This window comes from Phymastichus coffea, unplaced genomic scaffold (assembly GCF_024137745.1).
Source record: "Phymastichus coffea isolate CEN01 unplaced genomic scaffold, Cenicafe_Pcof_1.1 PCOF00002, whole genome shotgun sequence".
Classification (NCBI taxonomy): Eukaryota; Metazoa; Arthropoda; class Insecta; order Hymenoptera; family Eulophidae; genus Phymastichus; species Phymastichus coffea.
The window spans coordinates 3109535-3136807 of record NW_026706813.1 but is presented as its reverse complement, the minus strand read 5'-3'; the positions used below and the strand labels follow the sequence as shown (position 1 = coordinate 3136807).

Below are 27273 nucleotides of genomic sequence, written 5' to 3'. Positions count from 1 at the left end.
TGTTCTTTTTTTGATTAATTATCAACTTACATGGTGGGGACAATCAGTCAAAATTCAATTAGATTTGTTTTATTTCATCTAGTCATTTTTTATTACTTATATTCTACGAATATCTAGTTTTTAAAATCATATGAATACATACAACAATTATTTACACGGACTGACGATATAAAAAAATTACAATATTACATAAAATATTACATATTATTATACCGGATATCCCACTTTAACTTGAGCAATAAGATAACTCAAAACTTTGCAAAGTATTTGAAAAGTGTTTTAAATAAAAGTTGTTTATTTCCGAGGAGTCAAATCATGATAACCTTAAACTTGACCTTAAACTTGATTTTCAAGGTGAGTGTTTTTTTTAAATTAGTAACCCGATTTTTTTACCCTGGGTTTGCATGGAGTGGAAAATTATATGTTCAGTTGACCTACCATACATGGAGTTCGGCAGACACTTTAAGATCATTCCGAGATAAATTCTGTTTTTTCAATGGGAACCTCTATTTTTGACTCTGAATTCGAATAGAGTTGAAAATTTTACGTTTAGATAATGATAACACGCAGGCTCCAGGAGAACTCGCAAGGTAATTTCGAAGAATCGAAGTTCAATCTTTTTTTTTCTCTTAATGTCTTTACCTAAATGGTATAAGAACATTAAAGATTAGTGTAAAATTTTAAATACAAAAGTTACTGTACGTTAAGAGATGCATCGACTTTGACCTTAAAGGTCATTTTAAAGGTCATTTCAAGGGTAATTTTATTTTTGAGCTTTCATGATGTGAGATAAATTATTTTTCCTACATTTTCGAATACACTACAAAGTTTTCAATGATCTTATTGTCTAAATTAAAATGAGACGCTGTATATTTATCAGATAATAAATTACACAAATACATTTTTTTTATATCATAAGCACGAATGTTTATTCTAAATAATATTTCTAATACATAAAAATACTCGTACAAATAGTACATGTACAATAAATAAATAAAATTAATAAATAACAATAACTATGTAGATTTTTTGCTCTATCGATACATTCAGGCAGAGCAATTTACAAAACATTATTTCAATTTTTTTCTAATTTTGACAGATTTCCACATCACCACAGAGGTACTGTATGTGTTCCGCAAGGGGACGACTAAGCAAATTTTACCTTTTGTCAGCAACGTCACATGATCACGTTGGGTTATATCATGATATCGAAGTATGCGCGGGAAAAAAGTGACCTGGGGGCGCCTCGGACGCACGTGCGATTCCACCTTCTTACATTTTTAATAAAATTATAATAATCAAAGCTAGTTTTTATTGGTAAGATCAATCCAATATCTATCCTCTAACTATCCTTCAACACCTTATCTATCTCTCATCATCACCTTCTTTTTCTATTTTTTATTTTTCCTAATTGATTTTTTTGGATAAGAATCTAACCTCAATAACTCATCTCGTGGGGCGGTCAGCTCTGGCCCCCCCAGCACCCGTTCCCGAGGTGAGTATAAACAACGAAAAAAACCTTTTAAACAACAGCTACCTAACGGATGTCGAAATGTTAACTCAACCAGACCAAACAAGAAACAAAAGACTTCTAAATGAAAACAATATAACATTGCCTGAAAAACTCCCCAAAAAAAACCATCATCCTGAAACTTTTTCACAATCTAAACAAGGATCACAACAGTCTAAACTAGGAGAAACTCAGCTTCCACAATCACAAAGAATAGAATTGCTTAAAATTGAAGAATATCCATACGACATACCTCCCACATACAAAATAATTGTACAACTCGCTGAACCCGATAACAAAAATAACCTAAATCAAACAATCATAACACCAATTCAAATTGCTACACATATCACCCCGCTATTCCCTAATGGCTCAATCGACGAATACATCAGATCAGGTAGAAATAAAATAGTGATAATTACACACAACCGCAAAATTGCCAACTCAATTCTCAAACTAGAATACTTCAAAAAAAACAATCTAATCGTATTTATACCAAGCTCATTCATTTACAAAAAATGCGTTATTAAACAAATCCCAACAAACATCACAGAACAAGAAATCATTAATAACCTAGAGTTAGTATCACCAATATCTACTTTACCGATAATCAATGTGCGGAGATTCAATAGAAAAGTGACTGAAAATGACACAGTAAAATACCTACCAACCACTACTATCCTAGTTACGTATAAGGGACAAATAACTACACAACATGCCTTTCTCTACAGAGTTAGATAAAGAACTAAACTATACATACCAACAGTTAAACTCTGTACCAAATGTTACAGACATGGCCATGTCAAAACCTCATGTAATTCAAAACAACAAAAATGCATATACTGTGGAGACACAACACACAACTATCAAGAATGCCCCAAAATAAACGAAATAACAAAAAAATGTTTAAATTGTGATGAAAATCACTTACCAACAGATAAAAACTGCAAAGTTAAAAAAATGGAACAAGACATCCTAACCACTGCAATCAAAAGAAACATTTCAATAAAAGAGGCAAAATTAATACATAATCAATACAATAATAATTCCAAAAGATTCAGATTCTCAGACTATCCCGAAATGAACGAAGCTCCAACCCCCCAAGAACTCCATGTACAAAATTCAAACACAAAAAAAATAATTTAACTCCGAAAAAAACGGTATTATATTCTCCGAAAAAAACTTACTCTAACATCCTACAAACCAAAAACACACAGGATGACCTTAGAAAAAAACACAACGAACTCCTCATTTCTCCTAACGGCAACTACAACATAAACCCGAATCTTACAACTTCCAATGATCATCTAATCTCATCAACTCCCCCACTCGAACACTTAACTACATCACAAATTTCCATGTCCAAAAACTCCTATATATTTAAAAATCAATATGCTATTTCACACGATTTTATAATACAATATCTAAATTCAGACCAAAATTTTCATAATTTATTAAATGAAAACATTGAAGCTACATATAATCAAATAGATATAGAATCACAAATGCAAAATTAAAATAATAACTAAAAATAAAAATCAACAATTTACTCTCCTAACTCCCAACAAATTATACTTCAACATCCTATCAACACAATTAATATATATATTAATTATCTTAACAAACAATGCTAAATACTAAACAAGAAGTACATCAACTTAAAATACTTCAATGGAATTGTCGAAGTATTTGTAATAAATTATACCTCCTAAAAAATATTATCAACTCTTATGACATTATTCTGCTCTCAGAAACCTGGCTAAATGATAAATCCTATATCAACATCCCTAACTATCATATTATAAGAAAAGACCGAACAACAGGAGAACATGGAGGTGTAGCAATTTTAATAAAAACAAACCTCCCTTTTCAAGAAGAAACAAATATCTACTATAACGAAAAAACCCTAGAAACCGTCGCTGTATTTATCCCCCTATCTATAAACAATACAAATAAAGAAAACTCTATACTAATAATATCAACATATAGAATCCTATCCACCCAAACTACAATAGATACCTGGTCACAATTTTTAAGTTCAACCTCTAACTATAAACACACCCTTATCGGCGGGGATTTAAATGCCTACCACTTTACCTGGGATACAAACAAAACTTGTAAATCAGGAGAAAATCTCATCGATGCACTCTTCGACTCAGACTTATCCATAATCAATGCCGGCTCTCATACTTATTTCAATATCAAGAAGAACAATTCTTCTCATCTCCTATAGATATCACAATAATCTCAACCAATATTCTCAACTCTACCACGTGGAAAACTTATCCAGACCGCATGAATAGTGACCACCTCCCAATAGAAACCACTATCTCCATAACCCACGACCCTGTTGAAAAAATCCAGCTGGAAATCCATGATGGATATCCACTTAGATATCCAGCTGGATATCCATATGGATTGATGTGGATTCCACCTGGATTTCATATCGATATCCATAATGGATATCCATATGGAATCCAGGTGGATATCCATATGGAATCCAGGTGGATTTCCCGGCAAATCGAGGTGGATTTCTCGGCAAATCCAGGTGGATTTGGCATAAATCCAGGTCGATTTCTTGACAAATCCAGGTGGATTTCAGCATAAATTCAGGTGGATTTCTCGGCAACCCTGGTGGATTTCTCACCATATCCAGGTCGATTTCTCGCCAAATCCAGGTGAATGTCTCGGCGATTGGACAAGTGGATTCTATTAAAATCCATGTATTTTAGATTTTAGCTATAATTCAGATAAATTTTATATGTAATGAATGTCAATATTTTATGAAGTCCAGGATAATTACTAACATCCTAAACCGATTTTTGGTTTTTTACAGATCCATTTCATTTATTTTAAAGTATGAATGGGTTTCGAAATTATTGTCAAAAATAATTCTATGTCATAAATACATCTCAATATTATTCTAGAGAATATTCTTTTTTATTTGAAACAAATGTTATAAAATATGATACAAAATAAATCGAAGGTCTTATTTTATCCTTTTAATTCTGTATTTGTCAAAGTACAGAAAATTTTCTTTGCAGTAAACTTGTTTTTTGAATTAGTTAAGACATACTTTATAAATATAGATACATTGGATAATCTAGGTAGATTTTTTACAATTTCAAGTTGATTTTGTGAATAATTGCGGTAGATTTCAAGTGAAAATATTTCTACTTTACTCAATATTGGGTTCAATGTAGATTTATTATATAACCGTGTGGTAAAAAATAAATTGCATGTTTTATTTATACAAAACTTACAATATATTTTGATAATTTTGGTAATTTCTAATATAAATACGTCTATGTTCAGTTGGTAAAAAATTATAATACATTGGAATTATTCAAATTATTATTTCCAATACATATTAGGAACTGACGAAATATAAATGCCGATATCAGTATTTGTATAAACACATAATTTATCTATATTTTTAGTTTCTGTCATCTCAGTATTTAAATATGTTCCAAAGACATATTTCATATAGTGTAAATCATTACTCATTAGACGATCACTATCCAGTAGAAGCTTTTTATATGTTGTATACTCTTTTCCATCATCAAAATTTATGAGAAATTGCTCGATTATTACATAATCTCCATTTCTCAAAACTGTATATGAATTATTTGATCTAAATAAAAATTTTTCTGATGATGTAAATAAGCTCCCATCTTTAACCATTTTTTCATAAGCTCTTACTTGTCCTTTCGGCAGTTGGAATCGATCAATGATTTGTTGGTTAACTACTCTTCTTCCGAAATATCTAAATGCAAATTTAATTGTTTTTTTAATAAATCCATTCTCTAAGTACTTAAGATACTCTATACATGGTGAGTCGTCTTCAAGTCCTACATGCTTTTCTAATATCCTAATACTTTCTTGAAAATACAGATAACGGCACACTTGGCTCAAGACACCTTTGGCAGCATAAATTGTTTGTTTAATTTTTCCATTGCCCGATTCGAAGACGTAGCTACTATGGACATATAACGGGCCCCAGTTAGCAACACTCTGTACTAAATGTAACAGTTGATGTACGTTAAAAGACATCGCATCTCTTGAGTAAAGGAGCTCGGTTTCGAAAACAAATTTTTTTAAAAGAAAATCTGCTCTTTGCAAATCTCTTACGGTTATGTCGGTTTGTAACAATATATAATATGCTTGGACTAGAAGTAACCAATGATTCATATATTTTTCAAATCTTGTAAATTCTTCTGATAATAATTTTAATATTGGCGGACTATAAAAAAGAATCCAGTTTAACCATTCTGCAGCTTTCCAATGCGCTCGATTACTTAAACAACGTGATAACCGCTCCAGTTGTGTGGGTACTTTGAAGTTGGCTATAAATTTATCAATATACTCTATTTTATTTTGAGGGATCGAATAAGGTTCATTAGATGTGGTAAACCAATAGTTGCAAAATTGCTTAGCTACACCTAGATCAACGCAGTGCATTGGACATGGAACGAAACCATCAATTATGTCAAAGCAATTCATAAGCAACAAAGGAGTAGCATTTTTTACACCAAAAATAGGAGCATTTGCTTCAACTGCTCTTTGTATATGTTGGAAGGTAGCATCTGCGGTTCGTTTTTCAGGATGTTCGTCTGGTATCGTGTACTTAACCGAATATCCAGTATTGTGACGAACAGACACACCTGGATGCAAACACCAATTGCATCCAAAGTAACCATTAAATTGTATAATACCCTGCATAGGTGCACGATCAACAGCATCAACACAACAGCACAATGCGTACAAATGCAAATTTTTCGTTCCACTTTTCAGATTGCATGATATTCCATTTTCGGAAAGTTCATTCATTTTATCGACAAAAGGACGTAGGAAATACGTCATATTTGGCTTGTTCCGTCCAAACCACAGCGCACAAGTAATAGTTTTTTTGCATCGAATATTTTGCGGTAGTTCATTAATAAGAATTTGTATTGGCCAAACGGAACATTTAGAACTTTTAAAAGTAGGCGAACCATCGCTATTAAACGTAACGGTCACATAACTTTCTTTACGATCATCAGGTAACGATGTTATAAACTGTTTATATCGTTGGCCATCATAAATATCTGTAATAGAAACATTTCTTACTTTATTTCGTCGAGATACGACATCAAGATAAAATTCCTCATTTTCTTCGATGAAATTTTTGATTTCGCTAACTGGATCAATCATTACAAAATAGTCTCTAAACGAAGGATTTTTTAAATTAACGTTTTCATCGCATACTTCGCAAAATATTATACGTAGTCCCATTTTAAATACACCGAAGTAGACTTTACACATTGGACATACGGCGTGATACTCTCTACCTTCTTCTGGATTGAATAGCTTGTCCAGCTGATAACGATTTTCTGGAAAGACTTTTTTATTTACAAACATGTTCAGCATTTTAAAAAAATCTACTATTCCTGTAGTTGGAACATGATATTTGGTACAATATTTCATGACAGTCAATATGATTTCTAATCGACTAATACCTATCGGTAAGTTTAGAGGCTCGTTATACTCTTCATTATTCAGAATTTCGTCCAATTTTTTAAATCTTCTTTCAACCATTTCATTATCATCAGGTGTCATATAATTAAAGTCTTCCTCGTCGGTAGTATCAGACATATAATCCTGCACATCTTGAGGCATCGGTAGAACGTCCTAAAATAATCAAATTGATAATCATTAATTAATTATTTATGACTGTTATAAATTTATATGTCATTTAGGTTATTTGATTTGTAAGATTGGATCTGAACCTGAACATACTTCACGCTTTATTTGTACACATTTTTTTTTTCATTTTCAATCTATACGTCATAATTGTACATCGTAGATAAAAAAATGTTTGTTCAAGTAAAAGTTTATTGAAAACTTTTAATTCTACACAACATTTATTTAATGAAGATTTAAATGGGGATACTCTACACGAGATGTTTTACACTCAGTCATTAAGGACATTTTGTACACTTGCTATTATGCAATGTTGAAAAAGAAGCAATAATCTACACAGATAATTTATAAAAATTAATGTCTCATACTCCAAATTGTACACGTAAATAAAATTTTTAAACTCTACACTTATTACTATACACTGTTAAAATTTTGAAAATTTATAGACTTTACAGTCAAATCATTTATATGTGTATAAAATAGGAAATTGAAACTCTACGTGATTATTTTTTGACAATTTTTCTATTTTACTTTTAAAATTGTACACACGTTTTAATTAAAATACATCCAAACATGTTTAATATGTTTTAATAGTTTCTGTAAGTCGACCCCCACAGTATAAACATTTCTTTATTTTAAGGACATTAGAAAATTATCAAAACACGTCTTCAGTGTATTTTTTCCCGTACAATACAGTGGTGCCATTAATTTTACAATAGAACCTGGCAAGATAGCGACAAATGCTATAAACGAAAAACGTAGAAAAATCAGTTTTGCTGTGTATAATAATATAATTTTTTACAATGTTGACCTAATATTAATTTATTCTGTCTTCTTACAAATAAAAAAAAAAAAGAATTGTTTCAGGAGGTCCAGGAGTCACACGAACATGCACAGTATGAGCTCAAATTGAAAAATGTCTTACATTAAAGCATTATAAACATATGTAAATTTTTTCAATTTTTGACCATTCACATTTGAAATAAATCGAACTCAAAGTTCAGCTCTTATACATGGGCTTTTACGGGCGACGTGGTATTGAATGCTATTGACTTAGAGTGCAAACGCAGAGAAAATGCGCAGAACTTCGAAAAAAAAACCTACACACATGTAAAATAAATATTGCGGAATCTAACGTCAAAGTTTCAGCTCCAGTGACCATGTGAATAGCAAGCAATTAAGTAAAATGTTAACAGAAATGCGAGTTTGTAGGTTATGTGGGGAGGTGGGCGGGGTGCCGAGCTTGGTGTGCGGTGACAGGGGAGACCCCCTACACGGCGACCGCAACTGACTGTCCTGAACCTCCTTACGTTTACTGATGAATGCTATTTGTATAACTTACTGGTAGAATATGCAAATATGACTAATTCACACCATAGTATAAAACGAACTATAAATAAAAACTAAGTTTAATCGCATTATAATTACCTACCTATCTATATATACAACGATGAAGTTCATAGCTTATAAAAATATATATGAATAGAGCAAGATTTTTCTTAATGTATATATCGAGTTGAGATTCAACTGCACGTGAGGTATTGTTGGAAAGGTTTTGGCAAATGCTTAATGATGGTAAAAAATTTGAGATTTTTTATGCCGTACACGGAGTTTTACTATATATGTACATAAATTTGTCCAATAATATAAAGCATGAAGTATTTTCAGGTGCAGATATACAACCTTGCCATTTTATTATGAGATTCTTCGTCATTTTGATCAATTAAAATAAATTATATTCAAGTAATGGTAGACTACTTCTACCAAGAATCACTATAAAAAAATTGCAGTTTGCGCGGCGAATTTTATGTGTGCCCTTTTTTTATATAAAATTTTTTTTATAACAGACATACAGCATTATTTATTAAAAGACAAAATAACTTGAGCGGTTTCTAGTTGTATATAATTAAAACAAAATTGTCCATCTTCTTAATTAATAAATTAACAAAAATACGGTTTTAACATTTATCGATAGTATCTCTTTTTAGGTTAATTTTATAGTAATAAAGTCAAATACTTTTTGTTTCGTCTTCGAATTATCTAAAAAAAAACAAAACAGAATGGCGTATTCGGCCGCATTATTAATGTGTAAGTCTCCAGCCTGTTAAACGCAGAGAGGCAGTGTATAACCCTTTTAGGAACACATTTTTATACTGCACTAACCGTAGACATAAAAGTGTATATAAAGGTTTTCAGGGTCGCTGATTAAGAATCTGAAGTCCGATTTTTAAAATTCAAAATCGCGGATCCAATATGGCGGGCATTACTTTCAAACATTAACTTATATAAATTAAAATTTGTATACTTAGGTTTTTGGGGTCGTTGATTACGAATTTGAAGTCCAATTTTCAAAATTGAATATGGCAGATTCAATACGATTGGTGAAACATTTGAAATTAGAAAATAATTTTTTTTATATGTATGTCTGAGGAGTTACTAATTCTAATTTCAGCATTATAGAAAAACATCTGCTCGTCTCATTTTGTGAAAGCTTTACCACCCTATTTGACCCACCGTTTTGAGTTTTTTACACCCAAGACTCATTTCATCATCAGCGACCTCAAAAACTCGTGTAAAAGTGATAAAAGCTAAGATAACTAGATTTTGTCAATTTTCCTTACAATCAAGCCGTAATATTGGATCCGCTATTTTAAATTTTCAAAATCTGATACTGGATTCCTAATCAGTGACCTTGAAAACTCCCGTATACCTAATATCAGTGAATTTAGTCATAAAATTAGCTCAGATCCGAATTTAATTAAAAATCTCTCCCTTTTTTGTTTGTTATTTGTTTATAAATAATTAAATATAGTGCTATTCTGAATTTTAACCTAAGAAACCTGTTCCCCAGTGTTATTCCATTCATGATAAATAATAAAAACTGGACAAAATCCAATGAAAAGGTAATAATTAAAATTATAATTGAAGATATAAATAATTAGAAAGTTATTTACATAATTTTATTTTGACCATTGATTTTGGAAATGCGGTGGGATTCAAGCCTTTAAACTTTTGAATATAAAAGTGATACTTAAAAGAGAGTCCTGAGGATTCTCCACTGCCGCTGTACGCACTGTAGAACTCATATAGGGATATCTGATGATTAGCAAATGTTTGACCTGTTTTATCGACTAACTACCGCATATTACTAATCTATACATTTTCCTCATTTTTGGATAGAAAATCGTCAAAAGCAAAATTGTTTCGTAATCCGGGAATAAGGAGCTATCATCCGCTACCGACATTATTTCGTTTAAAATAGGAGAAAAATGTTTAATGCATATTGCGCGCTGTCCGAACGCCCGATTTTTTTTCACAATTTTCTTAAAAACGGAAAATCCCGAAATAAAATTTCAAGCGGAGACTTAATTCGGAAAAAGGGAGAAAACGTTTTTGCTTATGAAAACTCAAAAATATGTTTAAAAAATTTTTTTGGGCGTCAGATTCACAAGTTTGTTTTTGTGATGCTCGACATTGATAGGTGAATTTTAAAAATTTCTATTGAAATTTCAATCTATGAGAACTTGATTGTAGTACTACCTGAATTTGATTGACCATTCATATTAATATCTGATTGTTTATTCGGAACTGTATTACTGATTACAGAAGATACATCTGAAATAGTTAATATCATAATGAAGTTGATCATATGAAATTGAAATTAGACATATATATATATATATATATATATATATATATATATATATATATATATATATATATATATATATATAAATTTCTTACCATTTAGAAATGATAGTTGGTCTGATTTTTTACTATTAGATTGTCTCAATCTTCTCATAATACTGTCGGTATCATTCTCTGAACTATCACAATGCACTGTGTTGTCTGTTGAAATTGAATTAAGTAGTGTATAAGCAGCCACAACATTCTCGTCACTTCCACTGAATGACATATTTAGGCTTCCAGTACTACTTGCTGTATTTTCACTCATATTCAATGATTTTAATATTAATTCGTGCCGATAAATTATTCAAATTTTCAAATTATTATTATATACATAGCTATAAATTTTTAACGAGATACTACACTTGGAAGATGGAGACTGTATATACAGGAGGCGAAGCGGCCTATCCTATCCTTCCCTGTACTAAATTTTCTCCCAAAGACTTGTCCCCACTTATACCAATGTTACCAGGAGACCCAGCGCCTCTAGTGGAAATCACCGAACCATGAGTACATATTAATGTATTTATTATTTGTTATAATAATTTGGATAGTCAGCTCACACATGTTTGCATCCTGCATGTCTCTGCCGAATAAGTATATTAAGATTGAGGTGCAAACTAGTTTTCTGTGAGTAGTGTTTTATTTCATTAATTGAAACTGGTGTTATTTAAAATATATGTTGTCTGTGGTACCACCATATGCCGACTATCAATATTAATAGTGTATTGAAAATTCTTTTTATTGGGTCTTAGTATCAGTTCTATTATAGTTCTTGTGCATATACTGAAACATATCAAACATGGAGCCTGGTTATTATGCCAAAATCAAAAATCTTGATGATAATTTTCGAGACGTTAAACCAGTAAATGAAATTTTGGAATTTCAATCAAACCCAGATGCAATCAAACATTTTGACAAAGACGCAGTTTATACAATTTTATGGCAAAAAGACAAAAGTGTACCACCTATTGAAGTTGGGATCCAAATTGCTGATATAAAAAGTAAATTATTATAATTTTTATATACAATAGTATCATTATATACATTTATATAATCTCAGTTTACAGACTTAATTGTGTTCTCATTAATTTCATTTTTAGTGTTAAGAACTGGAAATTGAATTGCTTCAAGGACAAGAGAGGTGTTTTTAGTATACTGAATCAATCAGTCGATATTACGATAGTGATGACTACAGTAAAAATGAGAATGACGGCAGTGATTTTGAAAATGATATCAAGGAAAATACTCCACCAAAAGTAAAGAAGAAAAAAGACTTGTCAGAAAAAGAGGTTAGAAATAAAGAAAGATGTCAACAAAAAAAGGTTAGTTTAATTATCTAATTAGTGTGTGTGAGTGAGTGAGTGTGTGTGTGTGAGTGTGTGTGCGTGTGTGTGTGTGTGTGTTTCATAATAATAAAATATACAACAATGTAAACAATTCATTCTAGATTCGTGATACAGAAGACCAAAAGGAGCTTATCAACAGTAAATTAGCTAAATTTGTTGGTACAAAAACATTATCGTTGGACGACGATGTTTCAAAAGAAAAGAATTTAGATAGTATAGAAGTTTTAGTTCCGATGACACATGAAAAAAAACCATATGAAAGTTTCTTGCAGGAAAAAGTTGTAAAATTAGAAGAAAGATGTTTACATTTACAAGAGGAACAGACAAAATTACAAAATCATATAGATATTTTGAATGAACGTTTAGAAACTTATAAAATAATAAATGAACGTTTACAAATCAAGAATTTACAGTATCAGTTAAAACTGGAAGCATTGACTGTACAGAAGGGAATTGATAAAACATCAAAAGCAGCAATGGAGGTGAGGATCTTATTATAATAATACAATTTTTCATTTGGAGTAAACATTGATAAATTAAGTTTATAATTTCAAGTGGAATTATTTGAACTGATACAATTTTATGGCAACTGTGTAACTCTCTGGAAACAATAATTTAAAATGAAACAAAACTTTAAATACTCTTTTTTTATTTAAATCTTATTACCAATAAAAAAATATTATATAAAAATATATGTTTGAAGAGTGTTATATACCTGTATGAACTGTGCTTCTGAATGTTAAAAAAGGAATTTTTTACCAAACATGGTTATGAATAAATAAATTGTATCGGTTCAAATAATTCCATTTAATGGTTAATGTGAATCAAGTAAATCAATTTGAAAATAAACTTCAAAATTTCTTGTATTAGTTTTCAACATTTACACTATTTCAAATGTATACGCTGTTATTCTTTTTATGAATAATCTTCCAGTAAATGATAAATGTATCGAACAATATTGAGAAACACAGATTTGATAGTCAGCTAGTCACTTTCATTATAATGTTTCTCATTCAGATTGTAAGCTAAAACAACAAATTTATGAAAGTTAATGTAACGTAGAGTAACTACAAAATATTGAGCTTTTTTAAATAATAAATATTAATTGAATAATTATCTAATTACAACTGAATTCATAACGGTGCCAGAATATTTTAAATTATAACCTTATTTGATACATGCCATGTAACAAAAATAAAGTTTCAAGATGTTTTGATTAGCTGAGTATCAAATACTTGTCTGATAGCTCCATCCAATTTTTTTATTAATTAACTTAGAAATGCGTATGAGGGCTTACACGAATGCTCCCAATGGGCTCCTTTCAAGAAATAAAGTTATTAACTATTTAAGATTTTTTTTATCATTTGCTCATTAATTATGACATATGTTGATTATATCAAATTAGGCCTATTCTATTGATTAAACGATAAATAACATTGCTCCCTTAGGTCAAATTCCGCTGAAATAATTTATCTTTCCAAAAAGTTAAGAACAAATAACGCCTACTAACCTCTCATATTTTCAACAATTTCTCAAAATTTTGCAAAATTCTACTTTAAAGGACCTGTTAATATTTTATATTAAATAAATGTGTATATTAACTTTTTTTTAAGGACCAAAATCCTGTTATGGGTAATATTTCGGCTCCTAAAAAATCATCACATTCAGATTCTATACATCTAAGTACGAGCGATGATGACTTCCGAGGATCCCGCGAATTATCTTTATCTGAAATCTCACCAAATGCCAAGGAACTACAAGGTCTAAATAGTACACCTAAAACCAATATTGATTGGATGGAATCCCAGGATGAGTTCGGGGATGTTGAATTGCAGAAAACCCCCACTCTCAAAGTCAAAAAGTTAGTAACTTATATACAGAGTTATTCAGAAGGATTGTAATTCCCGATAAGTGGTCATAATAAATATTAGATCTGCCCTTTTGAAATTTAACAATCTTACTTCATATTTATAAATAGTAACCACAAAATTTTAAAGTGGTGTGCATGAATCAAGAGTTAAGAAAATAGGGGTTTATCGTTATAATGTTTCAGATTAAAGATTGAGGGTACATTTATATAGCTATGCGCATCGCTGATTGTGGTCTCTGTGTCCGTTGAATTAGAGTCTTACCCGACGAGATCAGCAATAGTGGCTATAACGTCTCGTCAAAATGAATCATTTCCGGTTATCCATTCCTTCTGAATCACACCGATAATATATATATATATATATATTGTGTGTGTGTGTAATTGAATAAATTGACTATGCTTAATATTACTTAAATATATTTTTATGATTTTTGAAGGAAAATTAGACTTTGATGACAACTATAGTCCATCATTATTACACAAGAAAATGAGATCACAGGAATCATTTCAATGTGAAGCTAAAACTAGCGATTCTGGAATCGTGGGCTCAACAACATCTGTTTTTAAAAATAGCAAGGTTAATTTGTCTCTTAAAGAGTTTTCAACATTATCACGTAATCTTTTGGGAAAGTCAAAACCAAATACTCATAATTTGGAGAAAGCGAAGGAAAGTACATGTTCTAAGGAAAAAACCTTAGATTCTGCATCGAACATAAATGTAGAAGATGAAACATCAAACAAGTCTTCTGATAGTTCCGAATTTGCAAATTTTGGACATAAGGAAAGTTTCACGAACAACGATGGTATTACGGTCAGTAGATATTTTTTTCCTACAAGAGGAACTATTAATATTTTTAGTCTTACATTCAGATGTTATTCTTCCTAAATATTCTCTGCACGGTTATGGTTAACACTATGTATATTTTTACTACGGGAATTCTATCGGTAATATGCTAGTCAAAACAGGGAGTTCTTTCTTTTTTTCTATCGCGCTCGTGGATTTTATGCGGTCCTATTCCAATTTTGAAGTTAATTGTAAGATTTTGTGAAACTAACTTGTTTTTAAATATTCACAATCATTCACTTAAAATTGTTAGTTGCTACAAATATTCAGTTAAATATGGTTTATTATTACAAAAATTATTTTAAAAAGCTAACTATTAATTAATTAGTAATTTACATGTCTAAACGAAAATCAGTTCTTTTGAGAATTGTAAAAAGTTCACGATTTTCTATAGGGACTCAAAATATTAAAGGTATCTTTTGTAATGTTTCTTTTTATATTATTAGATATTAAAATTATTAAAGCATATTTTGTTTATTTAGACAACAATCATATGGTTGAATAAAAATTTTCATATTCCAAACATGACTGGAAACAATATTTGAAGTTAAAAGATGGTAGTAAATTCACCAAATCTATTTTGAGAGCAATGAATGCATACCGATGATTCTGGCTGTTACGATGTCGAATTGAGTAAAAGATGTGTTAGTGCTGAAAAAAATGCACTAACGCCCAATCGAATCAATCGAAGAGAGCCTCTTACTGAAATGGAACATACCCACACAGCATGAATTAATTCTAAAATAATTCAAAATTAATTCATGAAATAATATAATTATTTTAGAATTAATTCAATGAATTAATTCTGTATTAATTTTATGTCCGTTTTTTTCCTTCAGAAATATAACGAATATTATTACTACATTAATTGACTAAAATAATTTTCAAATATTACATGCATTTTAGAAGAATTATTTTATGAAATATTAACGTAATAGTTTTGAAATTATTACAGTTAGAATATTTTGAATTGTTTAAAAATTAATGTTTAAAATTAATATTGAAGAAATAAACAGCGGACATAAAATTAATACAGAATTGATTCACTGAAATAATTTTCAAATATTACATGCATTTTAGAAAAATTATTTTATGAAATATTATCGTAATAATTTTGAAATCATTACAATAAGAATGTTTTGAATTGTTTCAAAATTAATTTTCAAAATGATATTGAAGAAATAAAAAGCGGACATAAAATTAATACAGAATTGATTCACTGAAATAATTTCCAAATATTACATGCTGTAACGGTTATGATTTACCTAAATAATAAATCGGTGCTCGTTAACAAAATAAGTCACCGTCACTCCCACGTTGCGAAGCTAACCGCCGCTTCGTTGGAGGAAGACTTACCTCCCGGCTGTGGTGCCGACGGCTTCGTCGGATGCGTGCTCGACGTACTGCTTGCGCGGGGGAGTCGGTGGGTTCGGATAGCTGGGCAGAGGAGATACGTGTGCTTCTGCCCACGTCAGTAAACAAGGCGGCCGATTAATTGCAGACACCTTTTATTCGTCTAGCGGTTTGCTTACATCCCGTAGAGAAAGAGGCCGAGAGCTTTACTCAGTGATGCGTCGCTGCGTCGCGCAACGACGACACGCTAGGTTTTACCGCGAGAGAGAGAGAGAGAGAGAGGTATAAACAGACCGTGGACGGATCCGTCCCCGTCCAAATTTTTATAGGCACACGCCATCTTCATAACTTCAAGTTCAGTGGTGAGTTTCAAATTTGATGTGAGAAACGCATCTATACAGTTCTTATATCCGTGATTTACAGCTCCAATTTTATTCAACGTGTAACGTATAAGTTGGTGAGTTCGTCCTCTTTTTCATTATACTGTAATACCGTAAACCGTAATTATAATTAATTATTTATACTTTTTGCCTTATCAAATTGCAAAATACATAATAGGTAGACCAATAGAATTTATATGAACAAATACTATTTGATTTCGGGGAAGGTATATTGCAAGGTGTAGTCAAGTTTGCTGATTTTACAATTGAAAATAATTTTAGAAATACAGGCTAGAATGCAAAAGGCTGTAGATAATACAAAGCCTTCCTTAAGAATACAAAGATTTTATAGGGAAAAACAAGTGTGCGTTGAAAAAAATCATTTATAAAGACGAAAGATTTACAAATTATAACGTATGTTTATTTACAAAATTAGATTTGCATCTTCTATTAAATTTATTTTTGATGAAATTCTTGTAGATGATACATCAGGAAAATTACTTCCGAATAAATTGACTATACATAATTTGACTGATGATTGGCTAAAAGCTATTCAGGTGATTTGGAAAACTACCCACTTAAATGCAGAAAACAATTGTGATATAAAGTAATATTATTTTTATAACTATAAATTCATGATTTTTTATCAGATTGCAATAGCAAAGAATTTTTTTTTCTTTATCTGCAGTAAATCAATGTCGGATTGTTTTCAAGAAAGAGAAGAACTTTGATTGCGTTATCAAGTAGCTGTAATTAGAAATGCTATAAACGAACTTGGATGTAAAAAATTACCTTCTGGATATGACCTTTCAATGGAGGATTCATTTACTGAGCCAACAAAAACAAAGTAAATCAAATTAAAAATAAATTTTTTTCATTCACTATTAGTAATGCTACTGAACTATTATCCATAATAATTAATGTTAAGGAAAACTAAATGAATAATTAATCTCAATGTGCATTTAATAATGATATAAATCAGGATTAGGTTGCTGCAATTAATAATTACAATATTTATATCTTATATCTGATAATTTTTATTGTATTACAGATCAAAATTTACAAGAGGACAACATTTCTAACATTTCTAATAGTTTCTTTGGCTTCAACCCATAAACTTCTGTCTGATAAACAAACAGAATTTAATCTGATTATATCTGATAAAAAAACAGAATAGGCTCATGCATTCTTCATAATTTCAAGTTCAGTGGTGAGTTTCAAATTTAATGTGAGAAACATCTATGTAGTTTTTACATTCGTGGTGGTTATTAAGTTTATAACCCTAACAATATCATAATACTCAGAATAAGCCATGAATGCATAATATAACAAATAATCACAATTAAATTTATTTTATTAAACGTTATAATTATAACCCATCTTTTTTATATAATAAGCGTATTATAAAGGTCATTATCAAAATTGATTATAAACGTGGCACATCCATGTCTCTTAGTACTCTATTAATTTGTAATACTTATTTTTATTATTACAGATAATAAATATGAGAATCGAAGATATTGAAAGATCAATCAGGATTTTAAATTTATTACAGTTCTGTCTTGTTTCTTTAAAAATTTTAAAATTGATTAACAAAAGAAAGAAGAAATTGAGAAGATGGTGGGTCAAACCACATCTTTTACCCGGCATCAGAAATACTGTGGGAGCATATACAGTCATATGTCATTACTTTCAATTAAACAATCATGAAGAATTCCAAATTCATTTCAAGATGTCAGTTGATAATTTCCAAGCTTTATGCGATCTTATTGGGAATAGATTACAAAAGCAATACCATACAAGAGAGCCAATCGCACCATATCTACGACTTGCTTTAACTTTGCAGTAAGTATTTTAAGTATTAAACATTATTTATTAAATATATATACATTAATGTTAAATTTTATTTAATTTTAGTCACTTAGGACAAGGAGGAAACGCTCATCTTCACTCTATACATTATAGGGTTGGAAAATCTACTTTTTACAAAATTATTCGTGAAACATGTTACATTATTGCTTCAGTTCTGCTGCCTGTTTATATGAAAGTGGAAGTTACGGGAATTGTACAAGGAAATGCTTTGGTTACAACCGTATTTAAGCCATATGCCTCAAATTTGTTCTGATAACATGGACTCCTTGATGAAATTATCATCAAGTAGTGGTGAAAACAAATTCGACAAGAGGAAATTTAGTTGGAAAAGAAAATCAGATGATGATATTGAAACATTAGACGATGCCATTGATACAGCTACGAAGTCCATGAAAAAATTGGAAAATGATCTTGCAAATCTTGATAAGAACACGAGTAATGAGAATCAAGAAATTAGAAGATTCATGAATTTAATCAAAATAGGATTTAATAATATTTCTGAATCATCAAAATACAAATGTACTAGAGAAATAATTTCTTTTATTTCGAAATTGAAATAAGTTTTACAATAAAAAAATTGTTATTCACTTTTTAAAATAAAAACTGATCAATAAAAATTAGAAAATATAACACGTATCCACTATTTTACCGCTTACGTTATATACGTGTCAGTTTTCGCCCCATATGTGGCCAAGATTGGTACATATACATTTCTGTTTTTCTTTGTTCAAGCATGTCGTTAGTATTCTTTGCGTCTACATTTCCTACAATTCTACAGTTACAGTCGCTGTAAGAATAAATTTTCAACTGGTGATCAAAGTTATTATAATAATGAATAATACGGTAGTAATAAAAAATATAATGGAATTCAAACCATTCCATGAAGAAAAATTGAACGAGAAGATGAAATTCACGATTGAATATATTATACAAAACGATTTTCGTCGTTTTGTACCAGTGGCGTTTAGAAATATTGAAATTCATATGGGCAATAATAATTATTCGAGATTCATTTTTTGGTTTTCCAATGAAAGCGAAGGTATAATTACATTGGATAATGAGATTAGCCATAAAGAAGTGTTGCAGAAAATCATTCAACAAAAGACAGTGATTGGAGGTTACAAGTGCAGATTTCTTGGAACAATAGAAGATGACAAACCAATAACCAACAATACATTTACAAATCGATGGAGTTTATCGCGATGTGATTTATATCGCAGTATGTGGCCAGCTCAGTTAAACATAATCAACGCTCCTCTGAGGTCACTAAGGGCATCGTTAAGAAATTTGTTATTTTCTCAGATGTCTATTCTTATTACTTTAGACGATTTGATTCAGCAATGGCATTATGCTTGTTTATCAGACAGAAGTTTATGGGTTGAAGCCAAAGAAACTATTAGAAATGTTAGAAATGTTGTCCTCTTGTAAATTTTGATCTGTAATACAATAAAAATTATCAGATATAAGATATAAATATTGTAATTATTAATTGCAGCAACCTAATCCTGATTTATATCATTATTAAATGCACATTGAGATTAATTATTCATTTAGTTTTCCTTAACATTAATTATTATGGATAATAGTTCAGTAGCATTACTAATAGTGAATGAAAAAAATTTATTTTTAATTTGATTTACTTTGTTTTTGTTGGCTCAGTAAATGAATCCTCCATTGAAAGGTCATATCCAGAAGGTAATTTTTTACATCCAAGTTCGTTTATAGCATTTCTAATTACAGCTACTTGATAACGCAATCAAAGTTTCTCTTTCTTGAAAACAATCCGACATTGATTTAATGCAGATAAAGAAAAAAAAATTCTTTGCTATTGCAATCTGATAAAAAATCATGAATTTATAGTTATAAAAATAATATTACTTTATATCACAATTGTTTTCTGCATTTAAGTGGGTAGTTTTCCAAATCACCTGAATAGCTTTTAGCCAATCATCAGTCAAATTATGTATAGTCAATTTATTCGGAAGTAATTTTCCTGATGTATCATCTACAAGAATTTCATCAAAAATAAATTTAATAGAAGATGCAAATCTAATTTTGTAAATAAACATACGTTATAATTTGTAAATCTTTCGTCTTTATAAATGATTTTTTTCAACGCACACTTGTTTTTCCCTATAAAATCTTTGTATTCTTAAGGAAGGCTTTGTATTATCTACAGCCTTTTGCATTCTAGCCTGTATTTCTAAAATTATTTTCAATTGTAAAATCAGCAAACTTGACTACACCTTGCAATATACCTTCCCCGAAATCAAATAGTATTTGTTCATATAAATTCTATTGGTCTACCTATTATGTATTTTGCAATTTGATAAGGCAAAAAGTATAAATAACTAATTATAATTACGGTTTACGGTATTACAGTATAATGAAAAAGAGGAAGATTTGGTGCTGCTTGACCAAATTTTGAAAGAACCACTCGATAGAATTGTGTGAAATTTGAACTGAGTAATTCTTGGACATATATCTACACCCTAAAAAAGCGTTTTTATTTTTAATCTAACTTTGATTCTGCAATATTTCAAATTCTGTAAATGCCGATAAGGTAGGTGCTTTCATGAACGTTTCATATGATCAGTAATGCGTACAAAAGCTTTTTTACGAGATTAAAACCTATAATATTTCTTGGATTATTGGTACGTTAATTTGTAAATTAATTAGTGCATTTTTACAAAAATCATATCAAGAATTAATTCAGAAATAATTTTGAATTATTTTCTGAAAGAATTCGGGTGAATCGAAATTTTGCATTTTCATTTAATTCAAAAATTAATTCAGAATTAATTCAGAATCATTCCTTCCGTTAATTTCGAAATTAAAACCTATAATATTTCTTTGATTATCGGTACGTTAATTCGTAAATTAATTAGTGTATTTTTACAAAAATCATATCACGAATTAATTCAGAAATAATTTTATATTAATTTCTGAAATAATTCAGGTAAATCAAAATTTTCCATTTTAATATAATGCAAGAATTAATGTATTGTTACGTTTAAACTTAAAGACTTCGACTTTACTTTATTAATTTTAAAAAGTGTTTACAAACAGATAACCAAGTGTTAACTAACTATTCTGTGTTTTCTATCACAAACATAAACAAACAACATATACAAATTAATGTTGCAGCGGATACATATTCAAATAAGAACTATTCGAAAGATGCACTCGTAACAAAATAATTAATTTATAATTATATCTTGCGTTAATTTGTAACTTTAAACCTATAATTTTTCTTGGACTAATTCAACATTAATCCGTGAATTAATGTGTATATTTGTACAAAAATCATATCACGAATTAATCCAGAAATAATTTTGAATTATTTTCTGAAATAATTCGGGTGAATCGAAATTTTGCATTTTCATATAATTTAAGAATTAATTTTAAATGAATTCAGAATCATTTGTTGCGTTAGTTTCGAGATTAAAACCTATAATATTTCTTGGATTAATTCAACATTAATGAATGATTTAATTTATGTATTTTTACAAAAATCATATCATGAAATAATTTTGAAATAGTTTTAAATTATTTCAAGATATAATTTTAGTTTTATGTTGTAATTTAATTCATGGTTCCTTTCAAAATCCTTTCTAAATTAATTCATGTATTAATTTGTTTATTTTTACAGGAATCATTACCTCAATTATTTTTAATAGAATTTTAGAATATTTCTTTGTAATATTTCATGTATTAATTAAGAAATAATTTTCTTTTCTTAGAAAATTATTTTTATATTAATTCTTTGCGTTAATTCAAGAATTAATTCAGTGAATTAATTCATGCTCCGTGGGATACGACAATCACTAGTATGTATATTTATCTATCATATTATTTAACTCATAGAATTTCACGCGCGCTCATCTCTTCTATTTGTTTCATTATTTGTTTGCATTTATAGGTTCATTTCAAAAAACATTCTATTTCTAATAAATGTGCTATAATTAACTTTATTGAATTACAAAGAAACTTTATAATGATCGCGTATATTCTCTATCGTTTTTATTTTATACGATTTTTTTTGTTGCAGAATGCTTGACTTACTATTGCCATAAGATTCTGAAATTGGATAAAGAAGGGATAAAAAAAGTACTGGTAAAAAAAAAATAGTTTTATTACGGAGGATATTAATGCCTCCAGAAAAAAAATTCTTCGAAATAATATATCTTCTAATAAAAGAAACTGATTTTCAATAAAGTTAAGCAAATTATATTATTTTAAGGGACCAACCAGTGTTAAACAGGACAAATTCAGAACAATAATTCAAGATTTTATTTATTAGTGTGTAAAAATCGTTCTAATGAAGATATCGTTCTGAAACTTTTTGAGCTTAAAGCGCTCGATGTGAGCTTTCATTTTCTTCTTTATAAGTCTTCAAATATTAACTAGGGCCCCTAGAAAGTCTCATTGATCATACCGTGTTATTTTTTCAAAAACTCCAGCGCGGTGCACGATTCCGGACGTTAGAATGAACGAAAATTATTTTGGGGGCACTCATTTTTTTGTTAACATTTCTACTTGAAAATGAGCGGAGCACTTTTTTTGAAAAGGTCTTTTTTCGATTTTTTTGTCAAGCAATTTAAAAGAAAAAACAAAATTTTATTCAAAAGTTTTTTCGAAATTTCTTGCAAAAACTTGCAAAAGTGACATTTTTTAAAAAAATGCTTCGCTTATTTTCATGTAGACATTATCGAAAAATAAGGGCCCCCAAAATAATTTTCGTGCATTCTACGTTCGGAATCGTGCACCGCGCTCAGATTTAAAACAAAATAACATGGTATATACAAGGGGACTTTTTGGGTCTCCTAGTCAAGATTTGGGGACTTGTAGATCAGAAAATGAAAGCTTACATCGAGCGCTTTAAAATCAAAAAAGTTTCAGAGCGATATCTCTATTAGATCCATTTTTAGAGAATAATAAATAAAATCTTGAATAATTGGTGTTTATCACTGGTTGGTTCCCTTAAGTAATTTATAATTAAGTAAATTAAGTAAATTTTTAAGTAAATTAAGTAAAATATTAAGTAAATTATTAAGTAAATTATTAAGTAAATTATTAAGTAAATTATTAAGTAAATTATTAAGTAAATTATTAAGTAAATTAAGTAAGTTCTTAAGTAAATTATTAAGTAAATTAAAATTTACAAAATATAATTCTAATTCGTATTTTTGTATTTGGTCATTTCAAACCCTATATCCTCCAATGCTTCTAAGGTATCTCATACATCAGCGTAAGTCTAAAAACACTGGCAAATTCACGTGTAAATTCTACCTGGATCGATCGGGAAATCCACTTGGATTTGCCGAGAAATCCACCTGGATTTGTCGAGAAATCCACCTCGATTTATGCTGAAATCCACCTGGATTTGCCAAAAAATCCACCTGGATTTGTCGAGAAATCAACCTGGATTTATGCAGAAATCCACATGGATTTTCCGAGAAATCCACCTGGATTTGTCGAGAAATCCACCTGGATTTATGCTGAAATTCACCTGGATTTGCCGAGAAATCCATCTGGATTTATGCTAAATCCACCTGGATTTCCCGGCAAATCGAGGTGGATTTAGCTTAAATCCAGATGGATATCCATCATGGATTTCCAGCTGGATTTTTTCAACAGGGGAAAGACCTCCCACCAACATTATACATAAAATAAACTACAAAAACATCCATTGGAGTCATTACTGAACTCACATAAACAAATTTATAGAAAACAACTCAGAAACAATAAAATAATATAACGAAGAACAAAAATACAATCTACTAACCAACCTTATCACTTCAACAATAAAACTATACAAAAACAACAAAAATAAAAAATACCAATAACAACTATAACATCAATTTAGAATATAACACTTCAAACATCAATTCAATAAACAACTTATCAGATTATTGTAACGACGGCTCAAAAAAACAAAAAAACTTATAAAAAAATAAGACAAAAAAAATACCGACCACACACTTAGCTCGTAAATCAAGATGAAAAACTTCGTACAGCTGAATAAAGAAAATTTTTCCTATGAACAGCAGTTTTCGGCTCGCGCATTTGGCAATTTTCGGATGCTGGAGACAATCAAAGCGATTTTACGATCGCGTCATCCGGAGTAGCCAGATTGCGCGTATGTTTAGAAAGTAGAGATCTGCAGCGCACATGTGCATCCTGCCAGCAGTACTATTATTTTATTTATTCTTATTATTGCTAATTTCTTTTAAATTAAAGGAAGCACATTTGCTTGCAAGTCTCTTGAAAAATTGCGAAATTTATCTTCCCGTATTTATTGGCCTATTTTCTTTGCGAGTCTTTTATGTATAATTGTTGGATGCGCTCAACTTTGCGTTAGATAATTTAAGAATGGCTTGAACGAAAGTTATTAATTATATTTCTTTTAATTAACTCTGATTATTTTTCAGTATTTCTCAAAGTTTTTTTTTATAATCAATTAATAGTTAAAACTATTAATATCCTAATTGTTTTTAGATAAATGTAATTCTTAACTTTTGTTCTGTCATTTAGTTTTATTATAGATTAAGAAACATTTTTGTAAAATTAGAGTACCACACACACAATTAATTTTAAATAGAATTAGTTTAAATAAATAAAGGCAAGAATAGTACATAGAGGGCCATCTATGTGAAGAGGGCCCAAATCACTAAAATGAGGCTATACCCGCACACTCCGCCCCCGGCCAATTAGGGTTCGAACCTTGCTTACGCTGAGATACTCCCCAAATTTTCCAACCAATTAAGTTGAGAAAATTTGAGTTCTTCCTGCCCAAAAATGACAAAGATTTTCGAGTGGGAGTCTCCTGTGAAAAAGTATAAAAGAGATCTTTTCACGAAAATTAGGCAATTACTTTTCTAAATTCAGTTCGTTCAAAGTTAGCAGTTATTTTCCAGTTCAGTTCGTTAGTTAATTCGATTCGTGCAACTCCTTTTTTTGACTTCGTTTTGTTGGTGTGTGTGGGAAATTAAGGCGAAAGTAAGTAAAGAAAATTAAACTAAATTCTTTTTTCTAACTTCTTTTTGCATCCTTTTCTCTCCGTATTCTTTCCTATTTTAGTTTCGCGGACGGTCTGCTTTTTAGATAGTTACACTCGATTGCCGAGCGTGTGGTCGAGTGCATATTAGATAAGTCCCCCTTTACGTTATTTTATCGCCTAGAGTGTGGTAAAATAACGCTAAGCATTGCTATATTGCCAAGCGTGTGGTGTAGCAGAGCTTCGATCCTCCGTCGCCGAAAAAAGGAATTTCCCGCGATAGTGGTAACGCACGTCTCGGTTATTGTCCGCAAGGATAGACCAAAAAGTGCGCCTGAGAATTGTTTCCTCAACCGACGTCACATAAAATTTTTGGAGGCCCCGGAGGGATAAAAAACCACTATCGAGAAATTTCTGTAAGCCTAAAATTTTCTCTTCCTTCAATTTTTCCTAATAATTTAGTTCGTTCGGATAATCGTGAAAAAAAAAAAATCATTTGAATTCATTAGAGTATTTTAGTTCGTGCATTTAAAAAAAAACCGTCGTTCCAAAGTAAAGTCAATCGAAAATTTTTGCTATTAAGTTTTGCTCTATTCGAGAAATTTTCCCTCATCGTATGCCAAATTTTGGATTCTTTTTTTTTAGTGAATTCCGGATTAATAAAAAAACGATTGCCGAAAAACAAGAGGAAAGCTCGCGCCAGGGCACTTCAAAACCATCCCGACGGTCTTAGTAAAGAAATTTACGAAAAGTATAGATTCACATATGGCAAGTTATCGCAGACGTCGCCAGTATTAGCACCCACATTACCTCCGAATACAACTACAGTAGCTCCAAAAAGTATTGAAGAAAAATTAGAATATATTCGGGAAAGGATTTGTACCCACGGTAATAATCCCGAATATTGCTCGTCCTGTATCAGTGATTTCTCAGGTAAATTTAAAATACCGCGCAAGAGCGTGCAGAAGGACTGTCAGCTGAAAGAGGTGAATTTGAACATAACACCCGTAACTGACATCGAAAAATTATTATTCAGCAAAAATAAGAAGGACCGAAAAAAATACATTCAAATTCAGCGTACCAATTATTTGATAAAAAATTTACCAGCCGGATTAAAAGCCCCTCCTACTACCTCACTTCGAGCGAAATCAAAAAAACCCGGAAAAACAGCAACTTCATTGGAACAACAAATTTTAGATACGGAAAAGGAAATACAGAAGACTCGAGAAGAAATTAAGAAAATGAAAAAAGAATTTAACTTGTAAAATTTTCACATATAAAAAAGAAAACGAATTATTTGCAATAAAATCTATAAATTGAATTTTAACTAATATTTTATTCCTTGTATTTTAGAAGCCCTTGTTTTCAAATGATTCCGTTAGTTAGAACACCAGAAATTTCGGTTAATAATGCCCTACTTGAAGAAATAACGGTAGAAGTCCATGAAGTGGCAAATAAACAAATTGAGATAATTGATAACGTTAATAATATTTTAACCGATAGATTACCTAGTATTCGAGCCGAGTTTGTAAAAATTGCTGAAGTTATAGAATCACATAAAAAAGGGATTAATTTAAATATTAAACGTGAAAATATTCTTAAGGATAGAGTAGACGAATTAGATAAGACCGTAGAAACCGACTTCGCTCATTTGCATCGCCTAAATAATCAAGTTGCCCAACTAAAGCTTGAAAATAGTGTTTTAAGCAAAAAGCTTGCGAAATCT

General features: G+C 30.2%; 1 protein-coding gene and 1 long non-coding RNA gene across 6 annotated transcripts in view; one reads left to right on the top strand and one right to left on the bottom strand.

The window, feature by feature from the left end:
• LOC131663390 (rhodopsin-like) overlaps positions 1–27273 on the bottom strand; it is an 833111-nt gene that overhangs the window by 296270 nt on the left and 509568 nt on the right. The window lies entirely within an intron of this gene.
• LOC131663406 (uncharacterized) lies at positions 16643–19747 on the top strand. Of its 3 annotated transcripts, none has more exons than XR_009301850.1 (8): positions 16643–16657; positions 16719–16752; positions 16854–17039; positions 17156–17282; positions 17364–17522; positions 17727–17885; positions 18171–18520; positions 18593–19747. It is a non-coding gene; the product is annotated as an uncharacterized LOC131663406 (long non-coding RNA). The 3 variants fall into 3 exon arrangements; XR_009301849.1 differs by having other exon boundaries at positions 16854–17089; positions 18593–19744; XR_009301851.1 differs by lacking the exon at positions 16854–17039 and having other exon boundaries at positions 18593–19443.